The sequence below is a fragment of the Mesoplodon bidens genome (assembly GCF_964165515.1).
Source record: "Mesoplodon bidens genome assembly, chromosome: 4".
Classification (NCBI taxonomy): domain Eukaryota; kingdom Metazoa; phylum Chordata; class Mammalia; order Artiodactyla; family Ziphiidae; genus Mesoplodon; species Mesoplodon bidens.
The window spans coordinates 108,719,171-108,740,344 of NC_138160.1; the positions used below are offsets into that span (position 1 = coordinate 108,719,171).

General features: G+C 38.0%; 1 protein-coding gene across 1 annotated transcript in view; it reads right to left on the minus strand.

Annotated features, from left to right (window-relative positions):
* FBN2 (fibrillin 2) overlaps window positions 1-21,174 on the minus strand; it is a 235,335-nt gene that overhangs the window by 126,110 nt on the left and 88,051 nt on the right. The gene's annotated exons all lie outside the window — the stretch shown is intronic.

Genomic DNA, 21,174 nt, shown 5'->3' on the forward strand with positions numbered 1-21,174 from the left:
AGCACTTTTTTTTTTCTATTTGGCTTCAGGATATGTTTTTGTACTTACATATGAATATCAGTATATTTGACATTCTGGAAATTAAGTTCAAACCTAAAATAATACAGTAAAATGGCAAAGGGCAAACTTGGGTGGCTTTGGGAAGTGTCCAGTTTTCCTATTGTGCCTCCCTGCACTTATCCATTCAGTTTACTCAATGTTAGGACTAGTCTACTCCCTTTCACATTAATGAAAGGTCTGCTTTCTTTTAAACCGTCCCCAAACCAGAAAACCTGGCCATTTATATAAGCTTTAATGTACTTTTCTTTTAGTTCAATAAGCAGAGAGAGGTGGAAAGTCAACAAAGCTACAATTAGGTACACTGGAAGCTACTTGTTAATACATTTAAAAGGAAATGAGCCATTGTGAGGAGAATCCAGCCACAGATGCCTGGGAGTTAGCTGTCCTTTTTAAGGAACAGAGCTAGCAAAGATCAGCGAATACAGGGAACAATTATAAAAGTCATAAGCATAGATGATTACTGAAAAGTGAACCTGAGCTTTTAGGTTTTAGTTTTTTTAGATGCATATATATATACACACACACATATATGTTTAAGTGTATCAACAGAAAGCAAAGGAAAAATTATATGCTAATTGTAAATTCAAGGAAATAAATTTTAAACCCCACAATTAAAGAATGGTTGACAATGCCTTTCTTAAATTCCTCTATTGCTCTATTCATTCTTTTTTCCCGCCGTTTACTGAGAAGTCATTCTTGCCTACAAGCTGTATCATGAAATAACTATATGCTTGTGTCTTCTTGGAATGTTCTTAATAAAAAAGTTACCAGATTCAGACTTTTCTGAAATAATATCTTCATTAGAGGCTTAACAGTTAGCCACTGAAGGCACAGTGGTACAAATCATAATCTACCAATTCCCCTAGAGAGCTCAGAATTCTAACATGAATTGGTTACATGAGAAGCAAACATATAATGTGGTGAAAGAGTTACCATCAGATTTAATCCAACAAAATGAAACCATATGTGCAAAATTAGGGTCTGCTGCATCCTGTGTTGCTATCTTAGTGCAGGGCATCTTAATAAAACCGAATGTGGATTCAGAAGAGAAAAGAAACTAGAACAGCTATACTCTAATCACCAAATAAACTGATAATCACTTCTAGATAAGGAAGACAAAAAGAAAAAGAGAATAGCACACAGTAAAGCAGCAAGCTCTGCAAAAGTGAAGGACCAAAACTTTCCTACAGATCCTCTTACATCTAAAGTTATGCCAACAATCAAGGCACTTATGGAGCCCAGGATTGATCCAAATTCTTAAAAATTAGGAATCTTCATTTAGTCCTTAATTTAAGCATTTACTCTTATTTTCAGCCATTTCCTTTCATAATAAAGAACTTCTTTGTGCTCTACTTCCAAATAGCCTCCTGACAACAAAAAGAGTAGAAATTGAAAGATGTTTGCCATTTTTCTTTTTTAAGTGGAGAAAAATAACCCTGGAACATAGAAGAACACATGGAATGATATTAAATTTGTGGGTTTTGTGTTAAATATTTTATTTTACAAAACCTCCATGTTTCACAATTCTCCTTAGAAGTAAGTAAGAACCTTGAAAGGTTAGCTTCAAAATAATTATATGTAAAAGGCTCTCAGTAAAGTATTTAAGAATTCTATATGAACAATAGGAATATTTTTCATTTATTTTTGGGCTAGGCTCCTCCTCAAATTTTAATAATTAAAAAATTTGGGGGCTTCCCTGGTGGCGCAGTGGTTGAGAGTCCGCCTGCCGATGCAGGGGACACGGGTTCGTGCCCCGGTCCGGGAAGATCCCACATGCCGCGGGGTGGCTGGGCCCGTGAGCCATGGCTGCTGAGCCTGTGCGTCCGGAGCCTGTGCTCCGCAGCTGGAGAGGCCACAACAGTGAGAGGCCGGCGTACCGCAAAAACAAACAAACAAACAAACAAAAAAATTTGGTGTTTTGTTTTTTTACTGATCAAAAAACCCTGCCTTTCGATGTGCCCAATATTTATTCATCAATTTAAATTTAGCATTGACATTTATGTTAACAAGGATGCATGCATTTAGCTCTTTTGTAATAATAGTTTTTCAAGACCATAAGTCACAATCAGATTTGCAAGTAGTATCTTCACAAATACAAAGCATACATTGCCTATGTAGGTGCAAACAAGTAAGCCTAATAGGGACAAGGCTATTCACAGGAAAAGGCAGTCTTAATGGGAATTCATTTCATTCATGTTCTGCATACCTAATATGCTTCTGTCCATCTCCCCTTGAACTTTTTAAAAAAAGTTTATTTATTAGTTTGGAGGCTTTGGTCTGCAATAGAAAAACTGATCCAAACTGACATAAACCAGAAATTTAATAGCCTGCATATCTGGCAGTCCAGAAGTGGCAAGGATTTTAGGGTTGTTTTAAGGCAATGTCTCTTGCTCGGCTTCTCTGAGATCTGCTCACCTATCTCTCCTCTGTGCTTTGATGTCATACTTAAGGCTGACTTCCCTGATAGAAGCAAAATGGTTATAGCAGTCCTAGGCTAGATCTTTGACTGGGACATCTAGTGGAAGAGAGGGTGTCTCTTCCAGTGGTTCTCTTCTAAGAGGAGGAGAACTTTTTCCCAGGAGCACCCAGCAAATCTTCCCTTTTCTCCTAATATCCTGAACTGAGTCGCATGCTAACTCTTTTGAATGATTCCTCTAGCCAGGAAAATGTGCTCATTGACTTAGGCCTGGAGTCCTGAACTAATTACTGCTGCAAGTGGAATACAGTTAGCTTTAGACTAATAAAAAAACAACAAAAACAAAAATAAAAGCCAAAAATAGCATGGGTGAATACATCTGAAAATACAGCATAGTTGAACAATGGAAAGTGTACCAGCACGGTTGGGAAACTGATGAAGATAAGCTTAGCTAGTCAGCCACCTGCTGAATCCTGAATCCATATGAGAGCTTTCCCAAGAACTTTGGCTTTTTTTCTGAAATGATTTAAGGTGTCTATGAAGAGGTTTAAATTAAACAAGAACATTTCATAAGCAAATCAATATTTCAGAAAGACAATCCTTGTGTTTAATGTAGATAGACAATAAAGAGTCCAGTGATAAATGATGAGAGCCTGAAGTAAGCTTTATGATGAGGGAGAGAACTCATATTCAAGAGATTCTAGAGGGAGAATCCAACAGGACTTTGCCACTAGATAAATAGCTCAGACTTCTGGCTTGATTGAGAAGGGAGCTAAATGGCAGTGCTATTAACAGGAAATGGGATACAGAGGGAAGAACACATTTTGAGGTTTGGGACATCTTGAACAAGACATGTTGAAGAGAAATAGGCAGAAATTCCAACTCTTCAGCTAAAAATTTGAAACTCAGTAAAAAACGTAAGGGGTAAAGATGTATATTTGTGGTTTATCACCCACTCTGCAGATTGCTTTTGAAGTTGTAGCAATAAAAGAGATTTCCAAAGAAGACACATAAATGAAAAGAATTGCATTTAAGGAGGGAACTCTGAGAACCACCACCATCCAAGGGAAAGTCAAAGGAAGAGAAGCCAGTACAGGAGACTGGGAGGAAGAATCAGGGAAGGTAAAAGCAAGAGTATGATGACGGGATGGTAAGGAAGAACTCTGTCAAAAAAGAGGGAGCTTTGGGGCTTCCCTGGTGGCGCAGTGGTTCGGAGTCTGCCTGCCAATGCAGGGGACACGGGTTCGAGCCCTGGTCTGGGAAGATCCCACATGCCGCGGAGCAACTAAGCCCGTGTGCCACAACTACTGAGCCTGTGCGTCTGGAGCCTGTGCTCCGCAACAGGAGAGGCCGTGACAGTGAGAGGCCCGCGCACCGCGATGAAGAGTGGCCCCCGCTCGCCGCAACTGGAGAAAGCCCTCGCACAGAAACGAAGACTCAACACAGCCAAAAATAAATAAATAAATTTATAAAAAAAAAAAAAAAAAAAAAGAGGGAGCTTTAAGTGTGCCATGGAGGGTAAAGAAAGAAGGATTGGAAAGTGCTTGGTAATTTGAAGAAGTGGAATACAGGTTTTTTGGGTTTTTTTTTAAAGGAAAGTAGATCTAAGCAAAACCATCTGACAGATTTCTGACTGCCAAACCACATAACCTCATATTTGTCAACCAACATTTACAACATTCACTGTAACTCTTACTCTAAGCAGAATATAATGAATAATTTGGTAAGTAGTGCTAAGTGTGATCTCAGATATCACTGAATTCTAAGAACATTGCCCTAGAGATTCTGTCAATTCCAATATTTACATGTCATACATAAAAGCAGTCCATGTAACAATTATGTTACAGAGAAGTTAGAACAAATAAAATAAGAAATTTTGTTTTAAAAAAGTGCTCATAGAATATTTTCTTTCCATCCCATGCCAAGGAACCACATGTATTTGGCATATTCCATATAACTTTTCTTTTGGTATAGAAAAAAAGTAAATATTATTTCTCTTCTATGTACACTGAATTTTTATGAATATACTATTTGAAACTAGGAAAACTTATGGCTAAATTTTAAATACAATAAGTTGCTGTTTCAAGCTTTTATAGGGACAACAGGCATTTTCAAAATGATAAAATAAGTTGTAATGGAAAAGTAATGTTTGCTTTACTCTTTTCAGATATTGAAAGAATAATGTATATCAATTGCACTCAGAATTTCACTGTATCTTTATAAAGAGCTTTATCAAAATATAATAATTGCACGGTAATACAGTCATCCACCTAAAGTACAAAATTCAACAATTTTTGGTATTTACAGGGTTGTACAAGTGTCACTACAATTTAATTTTAGAGCAATTTCATTCCTGCCAAAGTAATTCCACCCCATTAGTAGTCACTCTCCCTACTTCCCTCTAAGCCCTAGGCAATAGCTAATCCATAACAAATAGATTTATGACTTATAATAGTTAAGCTGTATCTATATATTTGCCTATTCTGGACATTTCATATAAAGGAAGCATAAAGTATATGGTCTTTCATGAAGGGCTTCTTTCACTTAGCATGATGTTTTCAAAGTTCAACCATGTTGCTGCAAATGTCAAAACTTCATTCCTTTAATTGCTGAATAATATTCTATTGTATGGATATACCACATTTTATTTATCCATTCATCAGTTGATAGATACTTGAATTCTTTTCATTTTTTGGCTATTACGAGTAAAGCTGCTATGAACATTTGAGTACTACTTTTCTCTGGACATATGATTTCATCTCACTTGGTATGCACACCTAGAAGTAAAATGGCTGAGTCATATGATAACTCTATGTTTAACTTATTAAGGAACTGCCAAATTGTTTTCCAAAGCAGCTGTAATATTTAACATGCTCACTTGCAATGTATGAGGATTCCAATTTCTCCACATCCTGCCAACACTCATTATTACCTTTTCTATTTCAAGGATGTGAAGTGGTATCACATTATACTCTTGGTTTGCATTTCCCTAATGACTAATAATGTTGAGCACACTTTAACATGCTTATTAATTGCTTTTATATGTCTTCTTTGGAGAAATATCTATTCAATTACTTTGCCAGCTTTTAATTAAGTTATTTGTCTTTTTAAAATTGAGTTGTAAGAGTTCTTTATATATATCCTATATCTGATACATGATTTGCATATAAATTTCCATATGAACCTTAGGATCAGATTGTCAATTTCTGCAAAAAAAGCCAGATGGGATTTTGACGGGGACTGTGTTGCATCTATATAGATCAATTTGAGGAATACTGCCATCTTAATATTTAGTCTTCCAATCTACAAACATGGGATATCTTTCCTTTCATTTAGATCTTCTTTAACTCCTTTCAACAAGGTTTTGTAGTTTTAAGTGTACAAGTCTTTCACTTCCTTTGTTAAATTTGTTCATAAGCATTTATTCTTTCGGTCCTATTGGATGTGGAATTCTTTTCTTAGTTTCATTTTCAGGATGTTCACTGCTAATGTATGGAAATACAATTCTTTTTGTGTGTGTGTGTGTGCGGTACGCGGGCCTCTCACTGTTGTGGCCTCTCCCGTTGCGAAGCACAGGCTCCGGACACGCAGGCTCAGCGGCCATGGCTCAGGGGCCCAGCCGCTCCGCGGCATGTGGGATCTTCCCAGACCGGGGCATGAACCCGTATCTTTAAACAGGCAGAGAATATTGGAAAAACTATAAGCCAAAAACTATGGATGAGGAATGAAGAGTTTCCCGTGAGCTGCGGGTATTTATAAGGAGTAGAAGATACAACTAGAAGGTTAGAATGATATTCTCAGGAATCTTTCCTTGCTCTGTAGCAATGAGGAGCAACCGAATCACTAAGCAGGAGAAAGGGAATAAGAATATTACTTTTGGGGGACTTCTTTGGTGGTCCAGTGGTTAAGAATCTGCCTTCCAATGCAGGAGACACGGGTTCGATTCCTGATTGCGGAACTAAGATCCTACATGCTGTGGGGCAACTAAGCCTGCACAATGCAGCTACTGAGCCTGCGCACCACAACTAGAGAGCCCGTGTGCTGCAACTAGAGAAGCCTGTGTGCCGCAATGAAGAGCCCACATGCCACAACGAAGACCCAGCACTGCCAAAAAAAAAGAATTATTACTTTTGACAATGCTTTGTGCCAGTGTTGATAAAGAAGAAAGTGCTAGGGTAAAAATGGGGTCAGAGACAGATATGGTCTAAGCTCCAGTTAACGAGGGTGGGACTAGGAGAAGAAAGAATAAATGAAAGGGAGACCTTCAAGGTGGCAGAGGAGTAAGATGTAGAGATCACCTTCTTCCCACAAATACATCAGAAATACATCTACATGTGGAAAAATTTCTACAGAACACCTATTGAACACTGGCAGAAGACCTCAGACTTCCCAAAAGCCGTGTGGCTGACAAGGTCTTGGTGCTCCAGAAGGTGTTAGGCCTTTGCCTCTGAGGTGGGAGAGCCGAGTTCAGGACTTTGGTACACCAGAGACCTCCCGGCTCCACATTATATCAAACGGCAAAAGCTCTCCCAGATATCTCCATCTCAACACAAAGACCCAGCTCCATTCAACGACCAGAAAGCCACAGTACTGGACACGCTATGCCAAACAACTTGTAAGACAGGAACACAACCCCACCCATTAGCAGAGAGGCTGCCATAAATCATAATAAGGTCACAGACACCCCAAAACACACCACTGTACGCAGTCCTACCCACTCGAAAGACAAGATCCAGGCTCATCCACCAGAACACAGGCACTAGTTCCCTTCACCAGGAATCCTACAAAACCCACTGAACCAACCATAGCCACCGGGGGCAGACACCAAAAACAACGGGAACTCCAAACCTGCAGCCTGCAAAAAGGAGACCCAAACACAGTAAGATAAGCAAAATGAGAAGACAGAGAAACACACAGCAGATGAAGGAGCAAGGTAAAAAGCCACCAGACCAAACAAATGAAGAGGAAATAGGCAGCTACCTGAAAAAGAATTTAGAGTAATGATAGTAAAGATGATTCAAAATATTGGAAATAGAATGGAGAAAATACAAGAAACGTTTAACAAGGACCTAAAAGAACTACAGAACAAACAAACAATGATGAACAACACAAAAAATGAAATTAAAAATTCTCTAGAAGGAATCAATAGCAGAAAGACTGAGGCAGAAGAATGGATAAGTGACCTGGAAGATAAAAGAGTGGAAATTAACTACTGCAGAGCGGAATAAAGAAAAAAGAATGAAAAGAATTGAGGACAGTCTCAGAGACCTCTGGGACAACACTAAACGCAACAACATTCAAATTATAAGGGTTCCAGAAGAAGAATAGAAAAAGAAAGGGACTGAGAAAATATTTGAAGAGATTATAGTTGAAAACTTCCTTAATATGGGAAAGGAAATAGTCAATCAAGTCCAGGAAGCACAGAGAGTCCCATACAGGATAAAACCAAGGAGAAACACGCCAAGACACATATTAATCAAGCTATCAAAAATTAAATACAAAGAAAAAATATTAAAAGCAGCAAGGGAAAAACAACAAATAACATGCAAGGGAATCCCCATAAGGTTAACAGCTGATCATTCAGCAGAAACTCTGCAAGCCAGAAGGGAGTGGCAGGACATACTTAAAGTGGTGAAAGGGAAAAACCTACAAGCAAGATTACTCTACCCAGCAAGGATCTCATTCAGATTCAATGGAGAAATTAAAATATTTACAGACAAGCAAAAGCTAAGAGAATCCAGCACCACCAAACCAGCTTTACAACAAATGCTAAAGGAATTTCTCTAGGCAGGAAACACAAGAGAAGGAAAAGACATACAAAAACAAACCGAAAACAATTAAGAAAATGGTAATAGGAACATACATATTGATAATTACCTTAAATGTAAATGGATTAAATGGTCCAACCAAAAGACACAGACTGGCTGAATGGATACAAAAACAAGACCCGTATATATGCTGTCTACAAGAGACCCACTTCAGACCTAGGGACACATACAGACTGAAAGTGAGGGGATGGAAAAAGGTATTCCATGCAAATGAAATCAAAAGAAAACTGGAGTAGCAATTCTCATATCAGACAAAATAGACTTTAAAATAAAGCCTATTACAAGAGACAAAGAAGGACACTACATAATGATCAAGGGATACATACATAATGCACTACATAATGATCAAGGGATCAAGAAGAAGATATAACAATTGTAAATATTTATTCACCCAACATAGGAGTACCTCAATACATAAGGCAAATGCCAACAGCCATAAAAGGGGAAATTGACAGTGACACAATCATAGTAGGGGACTTTAACACCCCACTTTCACCAGTGGACTGATCATCCAAAATGAAAATAAATAAGCAAACACAAGTTTTAAATGACACATTAAACAAAATGGACTTAATTGATATTTATAGGACATTCCATCCCAAAACAACAGAATACACTTTCTTCTCACGTGCTCACGAAACATTCTACAGGATAGATCATATCTTGGGTCACAAATCAAGCCTTGGTAAATTTAAGAAAATTGAAATCATATCAAGTATCTTTTCTGACCACAACGCTATAAGACTAGTTATCGATTACAGGAAAAAAACTGTTAAAAATACAGACACATGGAGGCTAAACAATACACTACCAGGAGACCATGGTAGAAATCAAAGAGGAAATCAAAAAACTACCTAGAAACAAATGACAATGAAAACACAATGATGCAATACATATGGAATGCAGCAAAAGCAGTTCTAAGAGGGAACTTTTTAGCAATACAATCCTACCTCGAGAAACACGAAAAATCTCAAATAAACAACCTAACCTTACACCTAAAGCAATTAGAGACAGAAGAACAAAAAAAGCCCAAAGTTAGCAGAAGGAAAGAAATCATAATGATCAGATTAGAAATCAATGAAAAAGAAATGAAGGAAACAATAGCAAAGATCAATAAACTAAAAGCTGGTTCTTTGAGAGGATAATCAAAATTGATAAACCATTAGCCAGACTCATCAAGAAAAACAGGGAGAAGACTCAAATCAATAGAATTAGAAATGAAAAAGGAGAAGTAACAACTGACACTGCAGAAATACAAAGGATCATGAGAGATTACTAAAAGCAACTATATGCCAATAAAATGGACAACCTGGAAGAAATGGACAAATTCTTAGAAAAGCACAACCTTCCGAGACTGAACCAGGAAGAAATAGAAAATATAAACAGACCAATCACAAGCACTGAAATTGAGACTGCTATTAAAAACCTTCCAAAAGACAAATGCCCTGGATGAGATGGTTCACAGGCAAATTCTATCAAACGTTTAGAGAAGAGCTAACAACTATCCTTCTCAAACTCTTCAAAAACATAGGAGAGGGAGGAACACACCCAAACTCATGCTACAAAGCCACCATCACCCTGATACCAAAACCAGACAAATATGTCACAAAGAAAGAAAAGTACAGGCCAATATCACTGATGAACATAGATGCAAAAATCCTCAAAAAATACTAGCAAACAGAATCCAACAGCACATTAAAAGGATCATACACCATGATCAAGGGGGTTTATCCCAGGAATGCAAGGATTCTTCAATATATGCAAATCAATCAGTGTGATACACCACGTTAACAAATTGAAGGAGAAAAACCATATGATATCCCCAATAGATGCAGAAAAAGCTTTCAACAAAATTCAACACCCATTTATGATAAAAAAACCTCTAGGAAGTAGGCATAGAGGGAACTTACCTCAACATAATAAAGGCCATATATGACAAACCCACAGCCAACACTGTTCTCAAAGGTGAAAAACTGAAACCATTTCCATTAATATGAGGACCAAGACAAGGCTGTCCACTCTCACCACTATTATTCAACACAGTTTTGGAAGTTTTAGCCACAGCAATCAGAGAAGAAAAAGAAATAAAAGGAATCCAAATCGGAAAAGAAGAGTTAAAGCTGTCACTGTTTGCAGATGACATGAGACTATACATAGAGAATCCTAAAGATGCTACCAGAAAACTACGAGAGCTAATCAACGAATTTGGTAAAGTAGCAGAATACAAAATTAATGCACAGAAATCTCTAGCATTCCTATACACTAATGATGAAAAATCTGAAGGAGATATTAAGGAAACACTCCCATTTACCATTGCAACAAAAAGAATAAAATACCTAGGAATCAACCTAAGGAGACAAAAGACCTGTATGAAGAAAACTATAAGACACTGATGAAACAAATTAAACATGATACAAACAGATAGAGAGATATACCATGTTCTTGGATTGGAAGAATCAACATTGTGAAAATGACTATACTACCCAAAGCAATCTACAGATTCAATGCAATCTCTATCAAACTACCAATGGCATTTTTCACAGAACTAGAACAAAAAATTTCACAATTTGTATGGAAACACAAAAGACCCCAAATAGCCAAAGCAATCTTTTGTTTGTTTGTTTGTTTGTTTGTTTTGTTTGCGGTATGCGGGCCTCTCACTGTTGTGGCCTCTCCTGTTGCGGAGCACAGGCTCTGGATGTGCAGGCTCAGCGGCCATGGCTCACGGGCCCAGCTGCTCCGCGGCATGTGGGATCCTCCCTGACCGGGGCACGAACCCATATCCCCTGCATCGGCAGGCGGACTCTCAACCACTGCGCCACCAGGGAAGCCCCCCCAAAGCAATCTTGAGAAAGAAAAATGGAGCTGGAGGAATCAGGCTCCCTGACTTTAGACTATACTACAAGGCTACAGTAATCAAAACAGTATGGTACTGTCACAAAAACAAAATATAGACCAACGGAACAGGATAGAAAGCCCAGAGATAATCCCATGCACATATGGTCACTTTATTTTTGATAAAGGAGGCAAGAATATACAATGGAGGAAAGACAGCCTCTTCAGTAAGTGGTGCTTGGAAAACTGGACGGCTACATGTGAAAGAATGAAATTAGAACACTCCCTAATGCCATACACAAAAATAAACTCAAAATGAATTAAAGACCTAAATGTAAGGCTAGACAATATAAAACTCTTAGAGGAAAACATAGGCAGACATAAATCACAGTAAGCTCCTTTTTGACCCACATCCTAGAGAAATGGAAATAAAAACAAAAATAAACAAATGGGGCCTAATGAAACTTAAAAGATTTTGTACAGCAAAGGAAACCATAAACAAGACAAAAAGACCACCCTCAAACTGGGAGAAAATTTCTGCAAACAAAGCAACTGACAAAGGATTAATCTCCAAAATATACAAGCAGCTCATGCAGCTCAATATCAAAAAAACAAACAACCCAATCTAAAAATGGGCAGAAGACCTAAACAGACATGTCTCCAAAGAAGATATACAGATTGCCAACAAACACATGAAAGGATGCCCAACATCAGTAATCATTAGAGAAATGCAAATCAAAACTACAATGAGGTATCACCTCACACCAGTCAGAATGGTCATCATCAAAAAATCTACAAACAATAAATGCTGGAGAGGGTGTGGAGGAAAGGGAACCCTCTTGCACTGTTGGTGGGAATGTAAATTGATACAGCCACTATGGAGAACAGTACGGAGCTTCCTTAAAAAACTAGAAATAGAACTACCATACGACCCAGCAATCCCACTACTGGGCATATACCCTGAGAAAACCATAATTCAAAAAGAGTCATGTACCACAATGTTCATTGCAGCTCTATGTACAATAGCCAGGACATGGAAGCAACCTAAGTGTCCATGGACAGAGGAATGGATAAAGAAGATGTGGCACATAGATACAATGGAATATTACTCAGCCATAAAAAGAAACGAAATTGAGTTATTTGTAGTGAGGTGGATGGACCTAGAGTCTGTCATACAGAGTGAAGTAAGTCAGAAAGAGAAAAACAAATACCATATGCTAACACATATATATGGAATCTAAAAAAGAAAAAAAATGTTTTTGGAGAACCTAGGGGCAGGACAGGAATAAAGATGCAAACGTACAGACGGACTTGAGGACATGGGAGGGGGAAGTGTAAGCTGGTACAAAATGAGAGAGTGGCATGTACTTATATATACCACCATATGTAAAATAGATATTTAGTGGGAATCAGCCGCATGGCACAGGGAGATCAGCTCGGTGCTTTGTGACCACCTAGGGGGGTGGGATAGGGAAGGTGGGAGGGAGACGTAAGAGGCAGGAGATATGGGGATATATGTATATGTATAGCTGGTTCACTTTGTTATAAAGCAGAAACTAACACACCATTGTAAAGCAATTATACTCCAATAAAGAAGTTTAAAAAAAAAAGAATAAATGAAATGAATATAGATCCTGAAAGTCAAAGCGAGAGTACCGGAAAGGAACAATAAGGCTTCATTACTGAGCTAATATTAATAAAGTCAGTGAACTAAAGAAACTATATTTTTGGCAAAGTTGATGGTTTCAGCATTAACATTTCGAGCTAATAATATGTAGAAAGCAGCTGAAAATTCAGGCTAAATCTTCAGAAAGTTATTGGCATCTATCTATGGATAAAGACAGTTGAAACCATCAATGTGAATAAAATCAGTGAGATTAGAATATAAAGGGAAGAGAAGAGAACATAAGAGAGGGTGTTAAAGATAGTTACAGAGGAGGTATATTCACTTGAAGGAAGAAAATCAAGCAAGAATAAAGAAAAAGGAAAAAGAGGTCTCCAGAATTATTGAAAGGCCATTTAAATTTTAATCAAGTCAAGTGTGGTAGGTAGAATAATAGCCCACCAATGACATCAGAGCCCCAATCCTGGAGACCTATGAATATGTTAGTTTACATGACAAAGGGGAATTAAGATTATTAATTGATTGGTCTTGCAATGGGGAGAGGACTGTGGATTATCTTGTCCTGGCTGCAACATAATCAAGGGTCCTTTTGAACAGAAGAGGGAGGCAGAAATGTCAGATTCAGTGAGAGGTTTGAAGACGTCACACTGCTAGATTTGAAGAGAATGGAGGCCACTAGCCAAGGTATGAAGTCAGTTTCCAGAATCTGGAAGTCAAGAAAATGGATTCCCCTCTAGGAACTCCAGAAGAAATGCAGTCCTGTCACCACCTTGATTTCAGCCCAGTGAGATCCATTTTAAACTTCTGATCTCCAGAACTGTAAGATAATAAATCCGTGTTGTTTTAAGCCACTAAGTTTATAGCAATATGTTACAGCAGCGATAGGAAACTAATACGCCAAGGAATTATATTTAAGAAGAAACAGGGTAATCAAGAATAGCGAATGTTGGGGCTTCCCTGGTGGCGCAGTGGTTGAGAGTCCGCCTGCCGATGCAGGGGTCACAGGTTCGTGCCCCGGTCCGGGAAGATCCCACATGCCGCGGAGCGGCTGGGCCCGGGAGCCATGGCCGCCGAGCCTGCGCGCCTGGATCCTCTGCTCCACAAGGGAGAGGCCACAACAGTGAGAGGCCCGCGTACCGCAAAAAAAAAAAAAAAAAAAACACAAAAACAAAAAAAAGCGAATGTTATGAGGGATTCAAGAGAATAAAGGTAATTTTACGAAAGGATAAGAAACAGGTGCTAAGGAACTTAAGACTGCTGGTACAAACTAAGCTTTTTGGCGGCTGTAGTGAAGAAAGTCAGAAAAAAATGGTATAGTGAGAGGTGACCAAAGAGATGGAGGAGAGAGCTTTTGTGTTAATGTGGTTTAGGATGGCCTTGATTGTAGGTAAAGAGTAAGAGTCAAGAAAGAGAAGAGATGCAAGCTAGAAAATGAATTTATTAATAGCAAGAGTTAGAAGGAGTCTAGAAAGGTGATGGAATTAAGCATGGAGCTAGAACATTCTACTCTGGAAAGATGGGAAGACACTTCATCAAAGGCAGGGAAAATGGAAAATGAGGATGTAGTAATAAAGGGAATCTGAGGTGGAATAAGTTCATGTCAAATAGCTTCAGTCTATAGAATAAAATAGAGCACAGATGTTACAAAACTTTAATGTGCATAAGAATCACCTGGACAGCTTATTAATCATGCAGACTTCAACTTCTAGTCAGGATTTTTTGGTACTCCCCTTCTGCTCCAAACACAGAACAAAGACAGATAATATACAAAAAAGGACAAAACAAAAAGAGCCAGCTGGTTTCAAAATACAAGATGAAAATTTCCTTGGACCAGAAATAGAATTGCTAAGCTGTAACTACAGCTGAAACCAGGGGTTTGCTGGACTCCTTCCCCAGAAGCTGGCTGTGATGGGCAGGAGATCAGAATTATCCCTGATGACAATATGGTGTGATAAATACCAAAGCAGGAGTAGTGCAGAGTGACAAGGGAATGCAGAGGAGAAACGGGTCAGGAGAGACTTACACAGGAAAGTGACAGTTAAACTGAAACATAACAGGCAAATAGATCTAAAACAGGATACAAAAATGAAACAGAGTATTGTTATCCAAGCAGAGAGAAGAGGGCACAAAGACAAGGCAACAAAGAGCACGACTTGAAGAACAAGTAAATGTTAATGTGTCTGAATCACAGACTGCATAGAAAGAAACAAGCCTAGAGATGTAAGCAGAGGATGACATGCAGAAACTCTGTCTCGAGAACAGGAGACTCAGGAGGGATATGACCAAATCTGTGTTCTAGAGAAATCATCGTGGCTGCAATGTGGAAGAAAGATTGAGAAGAACAAGTAGTAGATAGGGAGACCTCAAAGAAAGCTGTCTCAGTAATCCAGAAAAGAGACTGTGGTGATAAAGGCAGAGTGAAGTGGATGGATTCAAAATATATTTAAGATGTGGAATCCATCCAAATTCTTGGTGATAAAATGGTTGTATCAGGAAAGGAAGGTATTAAGAGTGCTATCCAGATTTATGCCTTGGGCTAGAAAGTGGATAGTTGGGCCAATCACTGAGACAAGGGACTTGAGAAATGCTGGTAAGGTACACACAGTGAGTTTGAGATAACTGGGGGGCATCCAAAGCATACATGTCTGGTACGCAGCTGCATACAAAGGTGGGAAGCTCAGGAGAGATCTGGGTTCCATTTCTGGGAGCCAACTGCATATAGATGTTGTTGGGTTTTTTTGGGGGCGGGAGCGGCGGGCAGGAATGTCGGGTAACATAAGAAATGGGGAAAGTCCACCTAATGAGCTGGTTGAAATTAGCTTCACTTGATTGGTAGGGATATTCTCCAGGTTACAATGGGTTCTAGAGTAAGTCAGAAGAAACAAAGAATGACTGTAGATAATCCCTAAGTGTGATGTGAAAGGAAGGAAAAGAGAGGGCAGTGGCTCAAGGGAAAGATGGAAAGGAAAGGAGATTTTTTTAGGATCATGGAAAACACCACGACCCACTGTACATCCAATGTATGGAGGATTAAAGCTTGTTATCTACTACGTAATATCAATATTTTTGTGTTATTTCAGGGTTTTACTATAGTATGATTATATATACCTTCTTTGTCCCTTTTCCTCTAGTTATTGATCTAGGGAAGTATATTTAAAATATTCTGTGTGATAACATTAATAGGCAGTAAAGGAACCTTTTAAATTAAGAGTTTTTTTGTCCACTTAGGCAAAATAATACATTTTCTTCTACGACTGTAGCAATGTAATGCATGGTTCCTTTTTGGCCTGAAACCAAGAGTGCATCTTTCTAAATACTAATTTGGAGTAACTCAGGCATGAAGTAATGGCAGCAAGAGGCAATTCTATCATAGTGTTTTTAAGACTGCAACAACAATTGGAGAGCTATTTGTACTTCAAAATACATGAAAATTTCTGATAACATAGTCAAACAATATGAGTTTAAATTTTTGGTCTGCATCCCCAAATGATATCTCTTGGGAAGTGTAGCTATCTACCAGCAGTGGTTTTTCCTTTTCTTTCTATTTTCTTTTCTTTTTTTTTTTTTTTTTCTAATTTACTCAGGGTGGCAATATTTTGTTACCTTTTGTTAGTCCAAGACAAAGAAGACCAAATTATTTACAGGCTGCAAAATACTGAAGGCTTAAAAGGATGACATTGAGCTTCTGTAAAAGAATATTTCTAACAATTGCGTGATGAACTGTTTAAACCATGTCTTCTAAAATCTTTCTTTCTTCCAATTTTCTCTGCCCTCCACGATTACCTTAAAAATTTTAATATAGAAAAATTAAATTGAAAGGCTCTTTTAATGTTGAGTAAAACCTACAATTTTAACAACATAAAAGTCAGGAAATTCTGAAGTTAAATTCACTATAACCATTTGGACTTGGCAAAGATGCAAGCATTTAATATTTTCTGTTCCCATTTTTCCTTTTTAACATCAGTACGTTAAGACATAATCATAAAACCCTCGGGGTTTTTAAATGTATTTTGGCATAATGTAGTAGGAACCTTAATTTAAGAAATCTTGATCTTTCATCAATAATTTGATGATGCATCAAGGCATTTATTTTGTATTTTCTAAATAAATGGCATTAAGAGAAAATGTGTCCTACCTTCCATTATAGAATTATTATATAAATATTCATTAGCCTCTGTGCTTTTCATACTTATCGCCATAAAAGGAAATAGATTCAGCAAAAATGGTATGCCCAGTTACTAAGACACATACTATATGCAATTCTTATAAAAAAAGTTAATCTTTGAATTGTTACAGTTGTATTTTCCTGGGTTTGGCTGATTTCCTTATTCCCCTGATAGATTTCATTCATATATATCCAGTTTAAATTCAATATGTAACTGTACATACACTGAACTGCACAGACATATCTGTGTATGTGCACAGATTGTATTGTGTAGGTGTAAGTATGCAGGGGTCACTCCTAAGGCTCACTCAGCCTGTAAAGCACACAATTTGATCTGCTCAAGGAGGTGATGGAGTTGCATAAATCCAACAACTCATCCACTAGCATTCTGTGTGCAAAGTGGCAAATTCAAAATGGCTCACTGGGAAAACTCACCAAGACTGATTGGACCTCACTGGGGTCACACTCTGGGCTGACAGAGCACAGACACATTTGCACAACATATTGAATGACTGCTTTACGGTACAAGACAGAACTGTCGCTTATCCACAGGAAGTAATCTGGACAATTCTCAAGGACACTGAAGCACCTCAGGGGTCTTCACTGAGATTCTGAAAGACCTTCATGTTTGGAATTCACTTTTCTTTAAATTACTCACAGGATCTGTCTGATGATTTATGCAAAAGTTAAACGTTTGCCTGTAGACTTACAACTATAAGTCATGAAGTTGAAATGTTTTCAAATAAACTGAGAATATATGTGGTAATGAGTATTTGAAACCATAAGGGTGCAAGCAGAAAGCAACTTTTTATTTCTCCCACTGCCATTTTGCACATTTTCTTTTGACCAGTTCTTTCCTGACCCTAGGAAATTTCAGGCAGCTCCCTTAGGTTTTCCTACTCTTTTCAGATGAACAAAATGTCTGCTCAAATGCAACAAACCACATAGTTCTAATTTCTCATCCAGTTAATGCTTTTCCTCCTTTCCAGTTGGAGCCTGCGGAGGCTTAGAAGCCTTCAGCAGTGGAGGAGATGTGGTTGTCTTTTTTCCTTCTATTTTCCTATTCCTCCTTCCCAAGACATCTGCTATTATGAGTTCTTTCAATGCTATAGTGGGGAGGAGAGAGGACAGGTACTGGTAACAAAGATTTTACTTGGTTGGTGGAGATGTTATCTCACAGATTTTTCCTTCTCAGTATCCTTTGCTGGTTCTTTCTCATCTCCTGGACCTCTAAGTGTTGAAATGTTCTAGGGCTCAGCCCTTGGATTCTTCTCTATCAAAATGTTCCCTTTATTATCTATCTATTCTGGTGGCTTTAAACATCAGCTACAAGCTGAAGACTCCCAAATTTATATTGTGAGCCTCGACCTTGCTCTGGACCTTAACCCATATATGCAACTACAAATGGCTACCTGAATGTCTAACAGGTGTCTCAAATTAACCATCTAAAGCTGAGGTCATGGTATCTACCTCCCGACCCAACTATGTACCACCCACAGATGTTCATCTCATTAATGGGAACCGTGTGACCTCCCTTCCGAAAACCTTGGAACTACTCAATTCTTTTGTTTCCCCAGCTCACAAGTGACCCTCAACAAATTCTGTTGGTTCAACCTTCAAAATACATGAAATTCAACCATTTCTCATCATGTTTACCAATAAACTCCTGGTCTAAGCTATCATCAAATCTCACACTACTGCAATAGCTTTTTAATTGCTCTCCCTGCATCCACATGTTCCCTTATCATCTTTTTACCACCCAGCAGCTAGAGCAAATCTTTTTAAATGGAGCTCAGAATATTTCACTCCTCTGCTCAAAACTCTCTGTTGACTCTCGTTTTGAGAACTCAAACTGAAGTCCAAAGTACTTACCTGGGCCTGCAAAGCCCCACAAAATCTGGCACCAGACTGAATCTCTAAACCTGTCACTTCCTAGTTACGGTCCTCCTTACCCCTGTGCTCCAGTCACACTGGCCTCTTTAACATTCTCTCCATCCCTCAGGCATGCCCCTGCTTCAGAGCCACTGCACTTGCTGGTCCCTGTCAGGCATCCACCTCCCCACACAGCCATGGTTTTCCCCTCACCTCCTTCACACCCTCATTCTCACCCAGCTTTGATTTTCTGATGGCTTTTTCACATCTGACAGACATGGTGTAGATTTTTACTTGTTTACTGTTTGTCCCTTGTTTTTATAATGTAACCTGCACGAGAGAAAGGATTTTTATCTGCTTGTTCACTACTCTTTCCCCAGGGTCTAGTAGTGTGCTAGGAACTCAATAAATATTTTTCTGAATGAATGATTCTGGCATCAGTGCCCTCTGGGCATGGTGGCTCCAAAGCCTAATACTTTTACTGATATTTTGGGAAACCTCTCAATGCTGAGGTCTCTCACTTCTCACCACTGATCCCAGGGATACCTCCTCTAGCTGACCACTTGTAACTCTCTCATCAGCCCCAGTTTTCTGACAGTTTATCCCCAGGCTAGGATCACCCACCCTACAGGAATCCATGTGGCAAGAGCTCTTTTCAAGAGCACCCAACCCATTTCCTTTCTGTGGGGTCCTCACTTGGGAGGTGGGAAACTCATGTATCTTTTGCCTTTCAAACTCTAGAAATGCAGAGCAGAGACTCTTCAGATCTGAGTTGGGCTCCACTTCTTTTGTTCCCCCTCCTACACTCTAGTTCATGGGCAACACTTTCCAAAAAAGATCCTCACTACTCTTCAACCTCTTTAAGGATTCTCTCTTTTTACACAGCCCGGAGTTGAGGGATGAAGCAATGAAGGCAGAACAATCTTCCCCTTTCTTTTCTCCCTCATCTCACTCCATTGTTCACAAGTTATGCAAATGATAAAGACAGTAGTTACATATAATATAGCAATATTCCTAAAAGAAAAACACAATCAAATTTTAATTAACTTCTTAAAGAGGAGCATGTCCTAGAATATATTTTACCATAAAATCTACATACTTTCTTGATTCCAGATAGAAATATTAATACTCGATTAACTAGTCACTACAAATAGAGTGTCCACACTAGTACACAAGATTTATATAAAATGCAACATCATACTTTTTGGAAAAAAACCCATCAACATAAACAATCTTCTATCTTGAAGCTATAGGGAATATTTTTAAATGTAAAATCAAGTTTCAAACAAATGCCAAAATGCTATACTTCCTGTTTTTGTTAGTTAACTATAAAAAATATTTTTTTCTATCATATGGTAAATTAAGGGAAAAATATTCCATGTGGTAGGAAAAGTTATAGTAATCTAATTTGTGATTAGCTGTATTCTATGAGTTTGTTAAGACGAATTAATTTTCTAAGCCAACAACTAAACATTCACAATATGGATTTACTAAAGTATTAGATGAGAAATTTTTAGCAAACTTCAAATGTTTTCTATTACAAAATACCTTCAATGGCTTCCAATCTGTTGTGCTTAGAACCCAACAAAACAAGAAAGCAACCTTTGATATTTTTTCCCAACATTATTGAAAGGATTTTCTTTCTTATATGCCTTCATGTTAAAACAGAACCTATTTATGTATAAGCATATAGCAGTAGTTTTAGAAGAAGTTTGCTCATATTTTTGTTTGAAATTTTTTATTTTAAAAATAAAATACTAACTGCAGTAGCATACACATCCCTTCTTTTTGAGTGCTGCATTGATTCATAGACCACATACAGGTAGATGCTTAAGAGTAGAATGACCTGGAATGATGTTAATGATGTCGACAGAAATTTTCTTCTAATTTCAGGAATGAACAGGTTTCTAATTACAGTCTAGGTGACAGCAGAGAAGAATAGAAAAAGAGCAATACTATAAGAAAGGGTGGGAAGAAGAGGAGATAACAATTGGAGATAAGAAAGATAGACCTAGAAAGAAAGATAATAGAGCTAAATTTATTATGATCTTATTAGCAGCCCATTCCTTTCCTTTTGGAACTCTCTGGCAAACATAATGGTGACCCTGAGTTTCAGTTTGGAGAACACATTTTCGGAAGTAAAACAGCTTTGTGATAATAATACTAATAAATATAATGATGATAATAATAATAAATCTTACAATGTCATTTCTAAAATTCTAGTCATTAAAAATCACATCTCCATACCAACTGCTATATCCTTAAATCACTTATATTACTTTTTACTTAATGTATTTCTATACGCATACTCATTTAAAAAATTTAAATGAGAGGATTTTTAGGGCACTGAAAATAGTCTTTATGATACTGTAAT